The following is a 17265-nucleotide window of genomic DNA, read 5'->3' as shown; positions in this document are numbered from 1 at the left end:
AATTAGCTGTAGACATTATAATTTGTTACAATGATTTAGAGATAGTAATTTCTATAAAATAATAATAATAAGTATAGCAAAACAAATTAGGAAAATTTTGAGGCAGTATGTATAGGTCGAGATATAGTGAATACACAAAAGGGATCAAGGGATAGTAGCAAAGTCAAGGGATAAATGCAAAGGTACTCTATTTAACAGTAAATTGACGTAGCTTGCAAATTCCAACGTGTAAATCGTTCCATTAATTTTGCTGCGCACGAAGACGGCTTACACTGACTGTTTTCCGTTTCCACTGGAAAGAGAATCCTATTGCATAGAGGTAGCGAGAGATGGTTGCATTACTCTTAATTTTGCTTTAACGTAAAATTAGCTGTAGACATTATAACTATGGTTAGGTTTACAATGATTTAGAGTTAGTAATCTCTATAATATAATAATAATAAGTATAGCAAAACAAATTAGGAAAATATTGAGGCAGTATATATAGGTCGAGATAAAGTGAATACACAAAAAGGATCAAGGGATAGTTGCAAAGTCAAGGGATAAATGCAAAGGTACATTATTTAAGAGTAAATTGACGTAGTTTGCAAATTCCAACGTGTAAATCGTTCCATTAATTTTGTTACGCACGAAGACGGCTTACACTGACTGTTTTCCGTTTCCACTGGAAAGAGAATCCTATTGCATAGAGGTAGCGAGAGATGGTTGCATATGGCAGAAAGACGGCTTACACTGCTTTTCTCACATTTTGCTGCGGTAAAAAGAAATGTTTTGTCACTGTGTTTTAACTGTGACAGATAAGGTGGAGAAAAAGAAGTAATACAGAAAATAGAGTCAAACAGTGGAAACTTTATTTGTCATGACAGCTGATACTTGGTTGAGCAATAAAACTGTTTTATTTAGATGTAAGACTAGTTTTATTCTCTACATATAGGGTTTTCAGAGAGTTGTATAATATAGGCGACCAATAGGACATTTAAATGGCTTAATATTGTAGGGAGGAAGTATCGCTGTTCAAAGGTAAGAGATTGAAAGCTTAGCTTGAAAATGGCCGAGAAATAGTTGCGTTAGTCTAAATTTAAAGGATATGCCGGTACCAATGAGAAAGCTTATATTAGACTAGTTGATGTTTGCATTACACAATCCTATTATTATTATTATTAAGATCCAAGTGCAGAGAGATACTCAGTTAATGTCAGAGATACTCGGTCAATGTCAGAAAAGCAATAAAACTGTTTACATCGCTAGAGAGCGATATTTACATTACTCTTAGTATGTGCAGCATGTCTGGTAGCAAATGGATGGTTTTGTGAACATTTTGCATTAAGGTACAATTAGCGGTAGAACTCATCGAAGTGAATAGATTTAAGCGGATTTTGAGATAGTACTCTCCATTTCTAATAAGAAATATAGAAAAATAAGTCAGGATGGTGTGTCAGGACTGTCACATACTCACAGTCCCGTTACAAATATGCAAAATAGAGCAAAAGAGTACATGGTTTATTTTGATGTATGATAGTTTTATTGCATGCTTGATGTGGATGATTAAAATCGTGTAGTGATCTATATTTAGCATAAGAATGAAAAGGCATAACATGGCAATGAGACAAACTCCATTAGAGATGTGAGCTAGATGAAATGATGAAATGTCTCTGTATAGCCCAGATTGTCTTTTGTTATCACTTAGCATACCCTCTAAATTCACTAGCCTTCTCTATATACACCAGCATGTTTACACTAGCCGGTCTTCTGCATACAATAGCCTGTCTTCGATGTATATCGAAGACAGGCTATTGTATGCAGAAGACCGGCTAGCCTATGTTCTGAATACACTAGCCCGTCTTCTGTATACATTAGTCTCTCTGTATAAACTAGCATCTCTGTATACCCCAAACTGTCTTCTGTAAAAACTTGTCTCTCTTTATAGCCTGTCTAGCCTTTCTTCTGTACACACTAGCTTCTCTGTATACACTAACCAGGCTTCTATATACAATAGCTTCACTCTATGCACTAGCCTCTCTGTATAATCTAGCCTCTCTATATACCCTAGATAGTGTTCTGCATCTCCGTAGTGGTAGCCTCTCCGTAGAAGCCAGCCTTTATTCTGTATTCACTAGCCTTTCTTCTGTATGCTGTAGTCTTCTATATATACTAGCTTCTCTGTACACCCTTGCATCTCTGTAATACACTAAACCCTCTGTATACCACAGCCTGTCTTCTGTATACACTAGACTGTAAACACTAGCTAGAATACACCAGCCTGTCTTCTGTACCCACTAGAATCTCTGTATACACTACCCAGTCTTCTGTATAGAATGTCAGCTTTCATGTATACCCTTTCTGTATACACTAGCTTCTCTATATGCCCTGTCCTTTCTGTATACACTCGACTCTCTCTATACACTAACCTCTCTATATACACTAACATCTTTGTATTTGTCTTTAAACTAGCCTCTCTGTGTACCCCAGCCTCACTGTTTACTCTAGCATCTCTGTATACTCAAGCCTATCTACATACACGAAACCTGTATTCTGTATTCACTAGCCTTTCTTCTGTATGCTGTAGTCTTCTATATATACCAGCTTCTCTGTACACCCTAGCACTGTAACAGTGCTAGGTTCCTGTATTACAGAAACAGAACACCAGCAATAAGGTGTATACTGTGCAGGAGGCACACAACACCGACTCTAACTTCTGCACTGCAGATGCATGTATTGCAGAAATTGAACACCAGTAATAAAGGGTAGCTTCAGGTGTGTACTGTGCAGGAGGCACATAACACCCACTGTAACAGTGCTAGGTTCCCAAGCAGTAAAGACACTGTCCCTGCCTATCGTCCTCTTTCCCTGACCACCGCAACACACTATACAAGGCCGCCGTGCTGGCGGCCTTATATAGTGTGGGGTGTGTACTAAACCCCCCTGAGCTATAATTGGCCACAGGAATCCTGCCTGTGGTGAATTGTGGCTCTCCTCACACAGGATGTCACATCTGTTCTTATTATATAGAACCTATTATGCTCCTCGTAAACTTTTTCAGTTTGGCCGAACGGCCGGACGCAAGTTGCCCCCGGTGCGGGAACATGGGGGGAGACATGATGCACATGTTTTGGAGATGCCCGAAGTTGATCCGCTACTGGACAGAGGTGACAGGAACCATTGATCGGGTGGTTGGAACCTCCACCAGGATGGGGGCGAAGTATTGTCTCCTGGGATTAGTTGAAGGAGTTGGAAACTCGGGAAGTAGCCAGATGGCAGTTCTGAGATGCCTATTTCAGGCAAGGAAACTGATTGCCCAACCCTGCTTAGCCTCCAATGTTGGCAATGACTTGGTTTTTTTCGCTTGTTTCCCAAGATGACCATGTTGGCGTTTGTCAAGATGGTTGAGAGTGCCCGAAGAGATCGCCTATGGCCCCATCACCTTGAAAGTGCCTGATCTTGTCTGATCTCGGAGGCTAAGCATTGTCGGGCCTGATTAGTAACTGGATGGGAGACCAACTGGGAATACCAGGTGCCGTAGGATTCTTTTTATGTTGTTGGCGTTGACATGGGTTTTTTTTTCCGCTTGTTTCCCAAGGTGATCATCTTGGCATTTGTCAAGAGGGCTGAGAGAGCCCAAAGAAATCTCCTACGGCCACATCCCCCTGAAAGCGCCCGATCTCATCTGATCTCAGAGGCTAAGCAGGGTCCGGCCTAGATAGTATTAAAGGTGCCGTAGGAATCTTTTTATATTGTTGGCTTTGACCTGTTTTTCTTTCGCTTGTTTCCCAAGGTGACCATTTTAGCATCAGTCAAGAGTTTTGAGTATGTCCCAAAGCGTTCGCCTGAGGTCACATCACCCTGAAAGCGCCCGATCTCAGAGGCTAAGCAGGGTCTGGGTCAGATGGGAGACCGCCAGGGTCTATGTTGTTGGCGTTGACCTTTTTTTTTTCACTTGTTTCCCAAGATAACCATCTTGGTATTTGTCAAGAGGGTTGAGAGTGTCTAAATAGAACACCTATGGCCACATCACCCTGAAAGCGCACAATCTCATCTGATCTCAGAGGCCTAGCAGTGTACGGCCTGGTTAATACCTGTATGGGAGACCATCTGTGAATACCAGGTGCCCAACAAGAGGGTTGAGAGTGCCCAAAGAGATCATCTACGGCCCCATCACCCTGAAAGCGCCCAATCTCATCTGATCTCAGAGGCTAAACAGTGTCGGGCCTGGTTAGTACCTGGATGGGAGACTGCCTGGAAATACCAGGTGCCATAGGCTTCTTTTTTTGTTGTTGGTTTGAACTGTTTTTTTCGCTTGTTTCTCAAGGCGACCATCTTGGCGTTTGTCAAGAGGGTTGGGCGTGTCTTGAAGAGAACGCTTACGGCCACATCACCCTAAAAGCACCCGATCTTGTCTGATTTCAGAGGCTTAGCAGCATCAGGCCTGGTTAGCACCTGGACGGGAGACTGCCTGGGAAGACCAGGTGACATAGAAGGATCTGGCCTGGTTAGTGTCTTGATTGGGAGATCGCCTGGGAATTCCGGATGCCGTAGGATTCTTTTTATGTTGTTGGCTTTGACCTGTTTTTTTTCCCTTGTTTCCCAAGGTGACCATCTTGGCATTTGTCAAGAGGGTTGAGAGTGCACAAAGAAATTGCCTACGGGCACAACACCCTGAAAGCGCCCAATCTCGTTTGGTCTCAGAGGCTAAGCAGGGTTGGGCCTGGTTTGTACCTGGATGAGAGACCTCCTGGGTTTTCCAGATGCCGCAGGCTTCTTTTTATGTTGTTGGCGTTGACTTGTTTTTTTTGTTTGTTTCCCAAAGTGGCCATCTAGGCGTTTGTCAAGAGGGTTGAGCGTGCATTTGATCTCAGAGGCTAAGCAGGGTTGGGACATGGTTAGTACCTGGGTGGGAGACCGCCTGGGATTTCTCGATGCCATAGGCTTTAGTTTTAAGTTGTTGGCATTGACTTATTTTTTTATTTTTATTATTCTTTTATTAAGTAGAACAACATAAATATAACAGTCAACCATACAGCATGACCCAGGGTCACAATTACACGCTAACAAAAAATAGGCAGCCAAATATTTCTGGGTTCTCAGAGGGGAGTCCTACAGTTTCATGCAGAAAATAGAGAAACCCCACCTCCGACATGTAGTACAGTATAACTAGTGAAGCTCCGTTCGGACAAATGTAATCATGGAGAACAACTGGGACCACAGCGAGCCAGCTTATCATGACCTACGTGAACTAGAGTAAAATATGAGCCGGTCATGTCCAGAACCCTGGGGTTCTTCTGGGTCCCGAAGGCTAGTAAGGAGACAAGGCATAGTCAAAAGGGAGGACGGGGGAAGAAGAGAGTGCAAAGACGGAGAGAGAGGAGGTGAGGGGATGGCGACGGGGAAAAAAAGAAAAATAAAGACAAAAAGGGAGGGGGGGAATGCCACCCAGGGCAGACATGGCCTACGTAGGTAAACGTTAGATGTTCAGTCGTTTTCTGGGACGGAGGCACTGCTCACCTCCCGAATGTAGTCTCGAGTACCAGTGAAATACCTCCAGGGCCTCCATGTAACACTAAATGCCTCTTCAGTGTTGTGAAGGGTGGCGGTCAATTCTTCCATCCGGAGAATATGATTGACTTTGGAATACCACAGCACCTTGAATGGGGGCTGAGGCTGCCTCCACAGTGCGGGAATGCAGGCCCGGGCGGCATTCAGGAGTTGCATTGTGAGGGTTTTTTTGTATTTTCGAACAGGCTGTTCGGTCAAGTGTAGAAGGCACGCTACTGGGAACCCAAAAGTTCCTCAAGGTCGGGCATGCCCAGAAAAGGTGTCCCATGGTCCCCATATCTGAATTTCACCTCCAACAAACATCCGGGATCGATCTATCCATTTTATTCAGAAGGTATGGGACTCTATACCAGCGTGAGACTATCTTGTATCTTGATATTGGTTTGCGATGGAAGCTTTATGTACTAAGGTCAGGATCTTCCCTATCTGTTGTGGGGTAAATGTGATGCCTAAGTCCCTCTCCCATTTGTGGATAAATGGTGGGGGTCGACTCCTCCTCCTGACTACTCAATAGTTTGTACAGGAGGGAGAGGGTGTGTCGCACAGGTTCCCTTTTGTGACAGATGGATTCATAGGGTGTCAGGTCTCTAGGAGTGTAGGGGGCCCTTTGTATGGCCAGAAGAAAGTGACAAAGTTTATAAGCACTAAACAAGTCAAGCGGAGGGTCAGAAAGCTCGGCGACAGTTTGCGTGGTCGGGAGCCCTCCCGTGGGCCACACCTCTCCCAGATGCTGTTTCCCCACCACTGTCAACTGTCGCAGTTTCTTGTTGGTAAATCCCGGTGGGAAGTCTGGATTACCTATAACCGGAGTCATTGGTGATGGCAGGGGAGCAATGTGTGTGCAGCGGAACAACCTCCGCACAACAGCCAACCTAGCTCCCACTACGGGGTGACCTCTGAGGTCTTTTGGTAGGGAGGACAGGAGCCACGGGGAGGTCAATAGGGGAATGGATCCATCCTCAATCTCCATCTCCACCCACTGCTTGTGTGGGCCATTACAATGCCAATCAACGACTCTCTCTAGCAGAGTCACTCTGTAGTATTGTCTGAGATCTGGGAGACCCAGACCCCCCTTGTCCTTTGGTCTGGCAAGCAATTGCAAACGGGCTTTGGGCAGTTTGCGCGCCCAAATAAAGTCCCGGAGCAGCACCTGCAGTTGTCTGAAAAAAATTGGGGGTAACCGGATCGGTAATGTCTGGAACATGTATAAGATCCGAGGGAGGGCCATCATTTTGAATGCATTACAGCGCCCGAACCAGGTCAGTGTTAAAGCATGCCAGTTTCCCAAATCAGATTTCAGTCTATCCAGGAGAGGGACAAAATTAAGCAGGTACAATTGCGCTAAATCCGCTGCGATGTTAACGTATAGATTATTCAGCCCAGTAGAATGGAAAAGAGGTGCGGAGCCTCTTGGCCTCACCATCCGGGACCGATATATTCAATACAGCCGACTTGGCGCAATTGTTTTTATAGTTTGATAGGCTGCCGTGTCGCTGTAGAGACGCAAGTATTTTGGGAAGCAAAATGTGTGGATTGGAGACGGAAAAAATTAGATCGTCAGCGTACGCCGCAATTTTGTGGTGTGCCGAGGGTTTGGATATGCCAGTAATATTCGGGTCATTCCAAACGTGACACATAAGTGATTCCAGTGTCAGAATTAAAATTAGGGGAGACAGAGACCACCCCTGCCTCGTCCCATTAGTGATGGGGAAAGAGTCCGAGCACCACTCGGTCACCCGTACCGCTGCCGATGGCGTGGAGTAAAGCGACATTACCCAGCTCATCATGTTGGGGCCAAGACCTATATGTTCCAGGGTGGCCTGCATAAAGTGCCAAGGTGACCATCTTGGCGTTTGTCAAGAGGGTTGAAAGTGCCTGAAGAGATTGCCTACGGGCACATCACCCTGAAAGCACCCGATCTCGTTTGATGTTGGAGGCTAATAGAGTCGGGCCTTGTTAGTACCTGGATGGGAGACCGCCTGGGAATACCAGGTGTCGTAGACTTCTTTTTATGTTGTTGGCGTTGACCTGTTTTATTTTCGCTTATTTCCCAAAGTGACCATCTTGGTGTTTGTCAAGAGGGTTGAGAGTGCCTGAAGAGATTGCCTATGGCCACATCACTCTGAAAGCACCCAATCTCATCTGATCTTGGAGGCTAAGAAGAGTCGGGCCTGGTTAGTACCTGGATGGGAGACCACCTGGGATTACCAGTTATTGTAGGCTTCTTTTTATGTTGTTGGCGTTGATTCGTTTTCTTTTTTTTGCTTGTTTCCCAAGGTGACCATCTTGGCATTTGTCAAGAGGGTTGAGAGTGCCCAAAGAGATCGCTTACAGCAGCATCACCCTGAAAGAGCCCAATCTCGTCTGATCTCGGATGCTAAACAGTGTCGGGCCTGGTTAGTACCTGGATGGGAGACCGCCTGGGAATACCAGGTGCCATAGGCTTCTGTTTTTTTTGTTTTTTTATTTAGTAGTATGCGACATACAATGCAAAGGCAACTTCACAGAATGTGTGATACAAATAGTTACAAACAAATGATCATATTGCATGGATATCAGAGCCAATGGTAAGACGTCTGAGGAAAATAGCACGTGTACAGCTTTGCGGTCATATCAAGATGAGATTAAAGCTCCATCTCGTTGGGATCCTCTACCACTTAAAATATTATTGATACTAGCCCTGCTACCCTCGAAGAGTTTAGATATCCATAGATAGGGGAAGAGTATTGTGTAGTAGTCAAATGGGGTCGGAAACATACCATTTTCTTTTCCCTTTTTTGAGTTAAGAAGGGAAATAGTAGAACTGAAAGGAGGGAGAAGGGGAAAGAGAAGATTGGGGAAGGAAATGGCAGAAAAGGAAAAGAAGGGGTAAGGGGGTGTCGTGGGTAGAGTGGATAGGATGGGGTCCCCTCCCAGGGAGCAAGAGACGCCCTCGGCTCACCAGCTCATCAGCTGTCCAACGTTTGGAACAGCGATCTCCAACGATCACCATGAGCTTACTATGTCTCGCGGAGGTATTCTTCCGAAAAGCGAAACTGGGTCCAGTAGAACCATCTGTTCCCATGCTCCTCCGTTTTATCCCTCATTGTGGCAGTCAGGTCTTCCATTCGTTCAATATCATTTACCCTTGTGAACCACTGGGTCACCATTGGAGCAGATTGCTCTTTCCACTGACTTGGGATGCAGGCCCTAGCTGCATTGAGGAGATGTTTAAGTAAGGACTTATGATAACGCTTTCTCGACATAGGAGTTAGATTGAGAAGAACTGCTGCGGGATCATTGGCTAAGGAAATGTCTGTGAACTTGTGGATGAGTCTCAGGACAGGCTGCCAGAATGTTTGTAATTTAGGGCTTTCCCAGAAAATGTGGAGAATGGTGCCACATTTGGTCCACAGCAACAGCAGCGGTCAGATTGACCGGGGAATATTTTGGCCAACACCACCGGTGTACGATACCAGCGTGTGATCAGCTTATATGAGATCTCCTGACATTTACTGCAGAGTGACGACTTTTGGGCGAAAAAGAGTATTCTGTCCTTCTGTGGTTTGGAGAATGTAGTTTGTAAGTCCCTTTTCCATTTAGCTAGGAAGGGTGGATCCGTGGAGGATTGTGCGTCTGTCAGGATTTGGTAGGACCTAGAGAGGGAACCACGAACTGGGCCATCATCCAGGCAAAGTTCCTCGAAGGGGTGGAATTGTCTAGAGAAGAACGAATGGTTAGGTAGTGATCCGAGGAAATGGATTAGCTGTCTAGCTCTCCAGCTATCCAATGCAACAGGTACTTGCTCTAGCAGTATGGTCCCCATGGGAATCAAGCCCGTGGGTCCAAGAAATAGGGCTGCTCTCAGAAGCCCTTTCGGGGCTTGCCTGGTAAAGGCCTGGTCAGACAGGCCCGGAGGGAATCTAGGATGTCCAATAATTGGGGTCATAGGAGAAGGGAAGTTAGTCAGGTGGGAAAGGTGAAAAAAACTATCCATCTCGGCGAGCGAGGGGCCAATTAACGGGTGAGTAGTCACACAGGGCTCCAATGGCCTCCCCGCCCAAGGCAGACCAGCCAGTGGAACCCGCGCCATCTCCTGCTCTAGCTTGACCCATAGCTTCAGTTCCCCATGCCGGTGTCTTATCACATATGGTCCCCCATCGGATAGTGTCCGCTGTGTACTGCGCATTCCGAAAATTGCCGAGCATGAACGGCGCCTGCGCACTGAGTCCAGGTTCTATCCCCACTATCCAAGTGGACATAGAGTAAGAATATAAAAGAGCCGAGCGCAGCGAGGCAAAGCCCGAAGCGTGGCGAGCGAAGCTCGCCTGCAAGGGACCCTCTAATATTCCCAACCCTATGTCCGCTTGGATGGTGGGGCTACCACCTCCACTCACCGCGCAGGCGGCGTTCAGCTTTGGAGATTTTCCGAAGCTTCGTCTGCTCCGTACTGTGCATGCGCAGTACGGCGCGGACACTATATCATGACCGGACAGTATATGGCAGAACACCGGCACCAGTCAACCACCGGTGTCATGTGCGTCGCTGTGTAATATAGAGCAGGGTCCGGGAAGCCAATACCTCCCCGCAATTTCGGTCGCAATAGCATTGCCCTACCAATACGCATATGTTTTCCGCGCCAGAGGAACTTGATAAAGATTGAGCGAATCGCATGAAAGAAAGTCTGGGGTATTTTGATAGGTAAGGCTTGTAGTAGATACAGAAGTCGTGGCATCGTGTTCATCTTCAACACATTACAGCGTCCGAACCATGACAGAGCTAGTGGGTCCCATCTTTTAAGGTCCGCTGTAAGCCCATAGGCTTCTTTTTATGTTGTTGGCTTTGACCTGTTTTTTTTGCTTGTTTCTCAAGGCGACCATCTTGGCGTTTGTCAAGAGGGTTGGGCGTGTCTTGAAGAGAACGCTTACGGCCACATCAACCTGAAAGCACCCGATGTCGTCTGATTTCAGAGGCTAAGCAGCGTCAGGCCTGGTTAGTACCTGGATGGGAGACTCCCTGGGAAGACCAGGTGCCATAGAAGGATCTGGTCTGGTTAGTGACTTTTTTTTTTTTTAATTCTTTATTTACGGATTGCAGGTAATACAGAGACAAACTGTAAAAGACATAGATCCCTCAGTTTTCCAGGTTAACAAAAATACATAGTTAATACTTTGTGGGGGACCGGGGGAAACCTAACAACTTATGTCAGCAGCAGCCCCAGCCGTGGCTAGGCCACCACATTATCCCACTCTAATGATCTGGCACCCCAGTGTCTACTTATAAACCAGGGCAGTCCCCGGGGCGATCCCCCTCAAGGCCCAAACTGAGGGGCCTCTAACATCGGTCACCTTCATTCTACTGGTCAAAGAGCTCAGCCGGGACCACCCCGAGGGCCGCCAACCCCTGGCTGGGAAATCGAGGGAACAAAACGAAAAGATCCTTGCAATCACCATGTATTTTAATTATACTTGGGAGTTAGGGGGTAGGGAAAGAGGGGGGAGCAAATGGGCAGGAGAAGGGTATGGGGGTAGAAAGAATGAAAGTTATAGGGGGCTAACAGTGCTACGAGGCAGACGGGGGAGAGAGTGAACCAGGGTGGTATACGAGAAGGGAGAGAAAGAAAGAGGACTCCGATGGGTTCCCGCGACCGGACCCTTCCCTCTATACACGTGCCAGAGCCTACAGATAGGATCTGTATGCGTCGGAAAACCTGAACAGGCTCCAAGACAACCAACGAGCAGTGTGCTCTTCCTCCCTGTCGCCTAACGCTGATGTGAGCTGTTCCATACGGTAGATATCGCAAACTCTTGCAAACCAGTGAGACACCAGTGGAGCGGCCTGCTGTTTCCACATGCTAGGTATACATGCCTTGGCCCCACTCAGAAGATGTTTTAAGAGAGATTTATGGTACTTCTTGCTCGAGAGTGGGGTCAGATTGAGGAAGATCGCAGCTGCGTTGTTCTGGAGATCAATAGCCGTGAGGTCAAAAATGATATTGAGAACCTGTCTCCAGAAATGGGCCAGTTGAGGGCATTCCCAGAAGATATGTAGTAACGTGCCGGCTTGTTCACCGCATCTCCAGCACAAAGGGCTGTGACCGGGAAACATAGCCGCCAGGACAGTGGGGGTCCTGTACCATCGGGTCAAAATTTTATAAGCTATTTCCTGGTATTTACTACATAGGGATGACTTGTGCGCAAAAAGAAGCACGCGGTTCTTCTGGTCTGGCGAGAGCCGGACATGCAGGTCTCGCTCCCATTTTTCCACGAACACCAGGTTACCCTGGGAGAGTTGGTCCAGTAGGATGCGATATGACAGGGAAAGAGACCCTCGGGTCGGTTCCTCTCCTGAGCATACCTCCTCAAACGATGTTAGGGGTCTGCGGAATTCGCCACTGTTTGGCAAAGATTTCAAGAAGTGGGAGAGTTGGGCAAGCTTCCACTGTCCCAGGGCCGTGGTTGCTAATGCCTCGTACATAGTGGAGACCGCTGTCCACGTCCTAGGGCCAAGAAAAGAAGAGGCCCGCACAAGGTCCCGGTCAGGGTCGAGGCGGAAAGACTTTTTTTTTTTTTTTGCAAATATAAGTTTATTCAAGAATTTTTCACACAAAAAAGGGTAGAGCCCCCAAACAAAAAAATAACAACATAGTCAGTGGAGGTCGCAGCCCCCAGAATGTGCAGCACATTAACAGAAATACGACTTCCAGCGTAGATAATAAATCATAAATAGTTAGTCAACTGTATCGTAAGCATCCCCACTGTCAATTCCGGCAGAAGGGGCCGAAAATATACTAGAGCCAGTCAATGTCTCAGCTACTAGACCCATAGGTCAGGATCATGGCCATAATAAGCAGTTAGCAGGTCGTATTAATACAAAAAGGAAAAAGGGGGCCAACAGATAGCGTACCCAAATGAGAGAAAAGAGAGGGGTTGAAGAGTACAGAACAGGAGAGAAGGGCGAAAGAGAAGGGGGGTGGAATAGAAGAGAAAAGCAGTGAGAAGGAAAGGGAAGGGGTGGAAGAGGGGGGGGGGGGGTAAGGGAAGGAAGGGAAGAGAAAGATTAGGGAAAGGGGAAGGGGAAGAGGAGTGGAGGAGATTCGGAGTTCCCAACAGTATCGTCTCTTACCGCCCAAGGAGGGCTCTGCCTTCTGGCGAATACACAAACATGTTCCAAAGGGACCAGGTCTTTTGGTAAATTTCCTGCCTATCCTGGGCAGTCATTATCAGATCTTCTAGTTTGTTAATGTCTTCCACCCGCCGTAGCCACATCGCCACGGAAGGAGGAGTTTGTTGCTTCCAGAGCAAAGGGATGCAAGATTTAGCCGCGTTGGTGAGATGGCGCAGTAATGACCGCGCATATCGCTTGGGGGGTATGTCTGACATATGTAGGAGGAAAAAGGCTGGGTCATGCGGAATTTGCCACTCCGTAAACTGTTGGGCAATGTTTCGGACTGCCGTCCAAAAGTCCAAGAGCCTGGGGCAGGACCAAAAAACATGTATAATCGTACCTCTATCCTCCCCGCAGCGCCAACAGTATTCAGATGCGTCAGGGAAGATAAGGTGGAGGCGACTAGGAGTCAGGTACCATCTCGTGAGGATTTTATAATTTAACTCCTGCGTCTTGGTGCATATGGAGGACTTCAGGGTGAACCGCAGAGTCCGCGCAACCTGCGCAGGCGTGAAGGTGCAACCCAAGTCCCTCTCCCATTTCGCGAGACTAGAGATACGGTGCGTTGGTGGCGGCGTATTAAGCTGTGTATACATCGCAGAGAGAAGTCGGGAAACAGGTTCCGTACCCGAAAAATATTCCTCAAACTCAGTCAACGGTCTAAAATAGGCCGCGGGGTTCGGGATGGACTGAAGAAAATGATGTAGGCGCACGGCGTCCCAAAAATTCAAACCATAAGGACCGCTGAGGTCCATAAGGTCCCTGATGGAAACCCAGCCGTCCCGACCTACAAACTGAGAGGCCCTAGTAAGGCCGGAGTCCCGTAAGCGACGAAACTGCATCGCCGGCAAACCCGGCGGGAAGCTAGGGTTGCCGAGAATAGGCATCTGCGGTGACGACCCGTCCGTCAGGGAGTGGTGGAATGCTGCTTTCTCACTCTGGTAGAGGGTGTTACCTATAAGCGGGTGGGCTTTCACTTCCCGTGGTAGTGCCGTCCTACACCAGAGAGCAGATCTCAACGGGACCGGGCACTGGTGCTGCTCTATCTGGGCCCACAATTTGATGGGGAGATTGCGAGCCCAATCAATCACCCTACTTAGGTGAGAGGCGTTATAATACTGCTTAATGTCTGGTAGCGCCACACCTCCATGTCGCTTAGGAAGGGATAGTTGGGAACGTGGTATCCGAGGCTGCCTCTGTGCCCAGACAAAGCGGGTAAACAGTGCCTGTACCTGTTTAAAATAAATAGAGGGAATTTTGATCGGTAGAGTCTGAAATAAATACAGGTATTTTGGCAGGATGCACATTTTTAGTAGATTACATCTACCGAACCAGGAATGCGTCCCTTTGTGCCATGAGTCCAGAAGCAGCCGCGTCCTAGCCAGCAAGGGGGGGAAATTGCGTGCATACAAGTCTGCCAGGTCCGGAGGAATGTAAGTGCCTAGGTACGTCAGGGCGGTCGTCGTCCACTTAAATTGAAAGCTAGATTGCAAAGCAGGGAGCAACCGTGGTGGTATCAGTATCCCCATGGCTTCCGATTTAGTGAAATTAATCTTAAGATTAGATAATCTCCCATAAACCTCAAACTCCTTGAGTAGGTTAGGCAAGGAAATAGCAGGGTTAGTTAAAGTAAAGAGCATATCGTCGGCGTAGGCCGATATTTTGTGTTGCACACCTCCCACGGCTACTCCCCGGATATCTGAGTTCAGTCGCACCGTAGCTAGAAAAGGTTCAAGCGTCAATGCGAACAGAAGAGGGGATAGCGGGCAGCCCTGGCGCGTCCCATTAGCTACCGGGAAAGGAGCGGACAGCGTCCCATTAACCTTAACTTGCGCTGTCGGTTTGGAATATACCCCGGATATACGTGCTATCATCCGGTCTCCCAGACCCACGTGCTTAAGCACAGCAAACATAAATGGCCAGTGTACGCGATCAAAAGCCTTTTCGGCATCAGTGTTCAACAGTACACATGGTAGCCCCTCTTTGCGTACCACGTGAATCAGGTTAAGCACCTTTGTGGTACCATCTCTGGCCTCACGGGAAGGTATAAATCCCACCTGATCTAAATGAATCAGACTTTGGAGATGACCCGCCAGCCTGGCAGCCAGGATCTTGGTGTAAATCTTCAAATCCACATTAAGGAGGGAGATAGGTCGGTAGCTACCGCAGGCTGTCGGGTCTTTCCCCTCCTTATGGATCACTGAGATGTGAGCGTTCAAGGAATCGTTGGCAAACTCTCCACCCTCCCCTATAGCATTAAACAGTGCCAACATGGGCTGCTCCAGTAGGTCTAGTAGGCGTTTATAATATTGCAATGTATACCCGTCTGGGCCCGGGGCCTTCCCTGGCTTCATCGTCCCGATAGCCTTATGAATTTCCGTCAAAGTAATGGGGGCCTCCAGCTCGGAAAGACTTTTCCGTCATGCCGGGTTCAAAGCATGGGTGTCCAATAATAGGAGTCATGGGCGAAGGGAAACTGGGCACGCCCGTCAGGGTAAAATATCTGTCTAGCTCTTGTAACGTTGGCTCAATGAGTGGGTGTGCCCACGTCGCTCCCGACCAGCCCGGTCCACTCCAGGGCAAACCCTCAAGTGGAAATGGTACGGATTCACGCTCCAGACGAACCCACAGCTTATCCTTCAGGTGTCTGCACCAGTCAACTACTCTGTTCATGTGCACCGCCGTATATTACCATGCCGGATCTGGGAGGCCAATCCCTCCCTTGTCTTTTGGTCTGAGCAGTAATGTTCGGCTGAGTCTTGGAGGCCTGCCCTGCCATACGTATCGAATAAAGATGGAGCGCATGGCTTTAAAAAATGATTGGGGGATTTTTATCGGTAAGGCTTGTAATAGATACAAGAGTCTGGGCATTACATTCATTTTGAGCACATTGCATCTCCCAAACCAAGAGGTCGCCAACTTTGACCACCTCTCTAGATCTACGGCAAAATTTTTTAGAAGCGGCTGGAAATTCAATTGGAAAATCAGATGTGGGTCCGGGGGAACCAGCGACGGGAGGTTTGCCGAAGCTAGGTACTCGTCAATGGCCGCTGTGCCGGCCTGGAGGGCGTCTCCTGAGTCCCGGGGGTGCAAGTTATAAAGGGCTTCATAGAAAGATCGGAAACACTCCGCTATCTCCCGTGAATCATGAAGCTTGGCACCCGAAGGGGAGGTTATGGTTGGAATGAAGGACGCGTTGCGTTGGGCACGCAGGGAGTTCGCTAGGGACCTACTACACTTGACTCCATATTCATAATACGTCCTGCGGACCCACATGAGTCTGGTTCTAGCCTGAAAGAGAGAGAAATCTCTGATTTGTTCTCTAAGATCTCTCACCTCCACCTCCAGCGCAGCAGTCGGCTGGGATTTGTGTCGTTGTTCACACGCATGCAACTTGGCAATAAGTTTGGAGAGAGCCTCAGTTTTGGCCACTTTGAGTCTATGACCATGTTTAATAAGAATGCCCCTAATGTAGCATTTATGAGCCGCCCATAACATGAGGGGGTTGGAAACAGAATCACGGTTATGATCAAAGTAACTTTCTAATTCCCTAAGCAGGTCTGCGTGGGTCTCAGGGTCCTTCAGGAGAGACTCGTTCAGTCTCCACCAGGACTGACCACGCGACTCCTGTTGTAGCTTCAGCATCAAAGAAATCGGGGCATGGTCAGACAGGGCTATGTGGCCTATCTGAGCGTCTGTGACCGCCGGGATAGCATTGTGGGCGACTAAAAACATATCTATACGTGAGTAAGAACCACGAGCGGTGGAAAAGAACGTATAGTCCCTATCCTGTGGGTGAAGCGTACGCCACACATCGATCAGTCGGTGGGAGTGTAGCAGGTCTCTTATGTGTGAACGCGTTCTCGCAGAAATCGCAAAGGTGCCCGATGATGAGTCTCTGCGGGGGTCCAAGGTGAGGTTAAAGTCCCCCCCAATGATCAAAGTACCCTCCGAGAATGCAGCCAGGGCATCCAAGGATGCTTCTAAGGCCGGCAGCTGGTCCACATTCGGCATGTATAGGTTGGCAAGAGTAAAAGTTTGCGAGTGGAGAGTTCCCTTAATGAAGAGATATCTCCCTTCACTATCGGCTTGGACAGCTAACAGGCGCCACGGCAAGTTTTTAGCAAGAAGAACACACACTCCTCTCGATTTGGAAGTAGGGGACGTGCTGTGGTGGGCCAGGGGGAAGTGCTTACTATAAAGCCGTGGTATTTGGTCTGTCCTGAAATGGGTCTCCTGGAGGAAAACTATTTGGGGCTTCATCCGCCACAATTCTGTTAGGCAGCTGGACCTTTTTTCAGGTACATTCAGCCCTTTCACATTACAGGAAACCAGCTTCAGGGCCATGACGGCAGTGGTACCCGGCCGGCGGTCCCCACCAGAGTCAGTAGTAGATATAGAGTTCAAGCACAGAGGAAGAGGAGGAGAAAAAGGAAAAGCAGTAACGAAGCGGAGAAGGTCCGGAGTTAGTAGGGAGGAGGAGGGTAGGAGGGGTGGGGATAGATCGGGGAATTGCTAAAGCTCCTATCGGAGAGAACCTGCCGGTTAGGGCAGAGGGGCCTAGTGGGG

General features: G+C 47.9%; 4 pseudogenes; all 4 read left to right on the top strand.

Annotated features, from left to right (window-relative positions):
• The first annotated feature begins 3404 nt into the window (after positions 1-3404).
• On the top strand, positions 3405-3523 carry LOC143958731 (5S ribosomal RNA; annotated as a pseudogene).
• Positions 3524-4139: 616 nt separating this feature from the next.
• LOC143958775 (5S ribosomal RNA) lies at positions 4140-4258 on the top strand (annotated as a pseudogene).
• A 3396-nt stretch (positions 4259-7654) lies between these two features.
• On the top strand, positions 7655-7773 carry LOC143958380 (5S ribosomal RNA; annotated as a pseudogene).
• A 103-nt stretch (positions 7774-7876) lies between these two features.
• Positions 7877-7995, top strand: LOC143958674 (5S ribosomal RNA; annotated as a pseudogene).
• The last annotated feature ends 9270 nt before the right edge of the window (positions 7996-17265 follow it).

Source organism: Lithobates pipiens, unplaced genomic scaffold (assembly GCF_037356315.1).
Source record: "Lithobates pipiens isolate NorthernLeopardFrog02 unplaced genomic scaffold, aLitPip1_a1.2 Scaffold_61, whole genome shotgun sequence".
In the NCBI taxonomy this organism is placed as follows: domain Eukaryota; kingdom Metazoa; phylum Chordata; class Amphibia; order Anura; family Ranidae; genus Lithobates; species Lithobates pipiens.
This window is presented reverse-complemented; position numbering and strand designations above follow the sequence as displayed.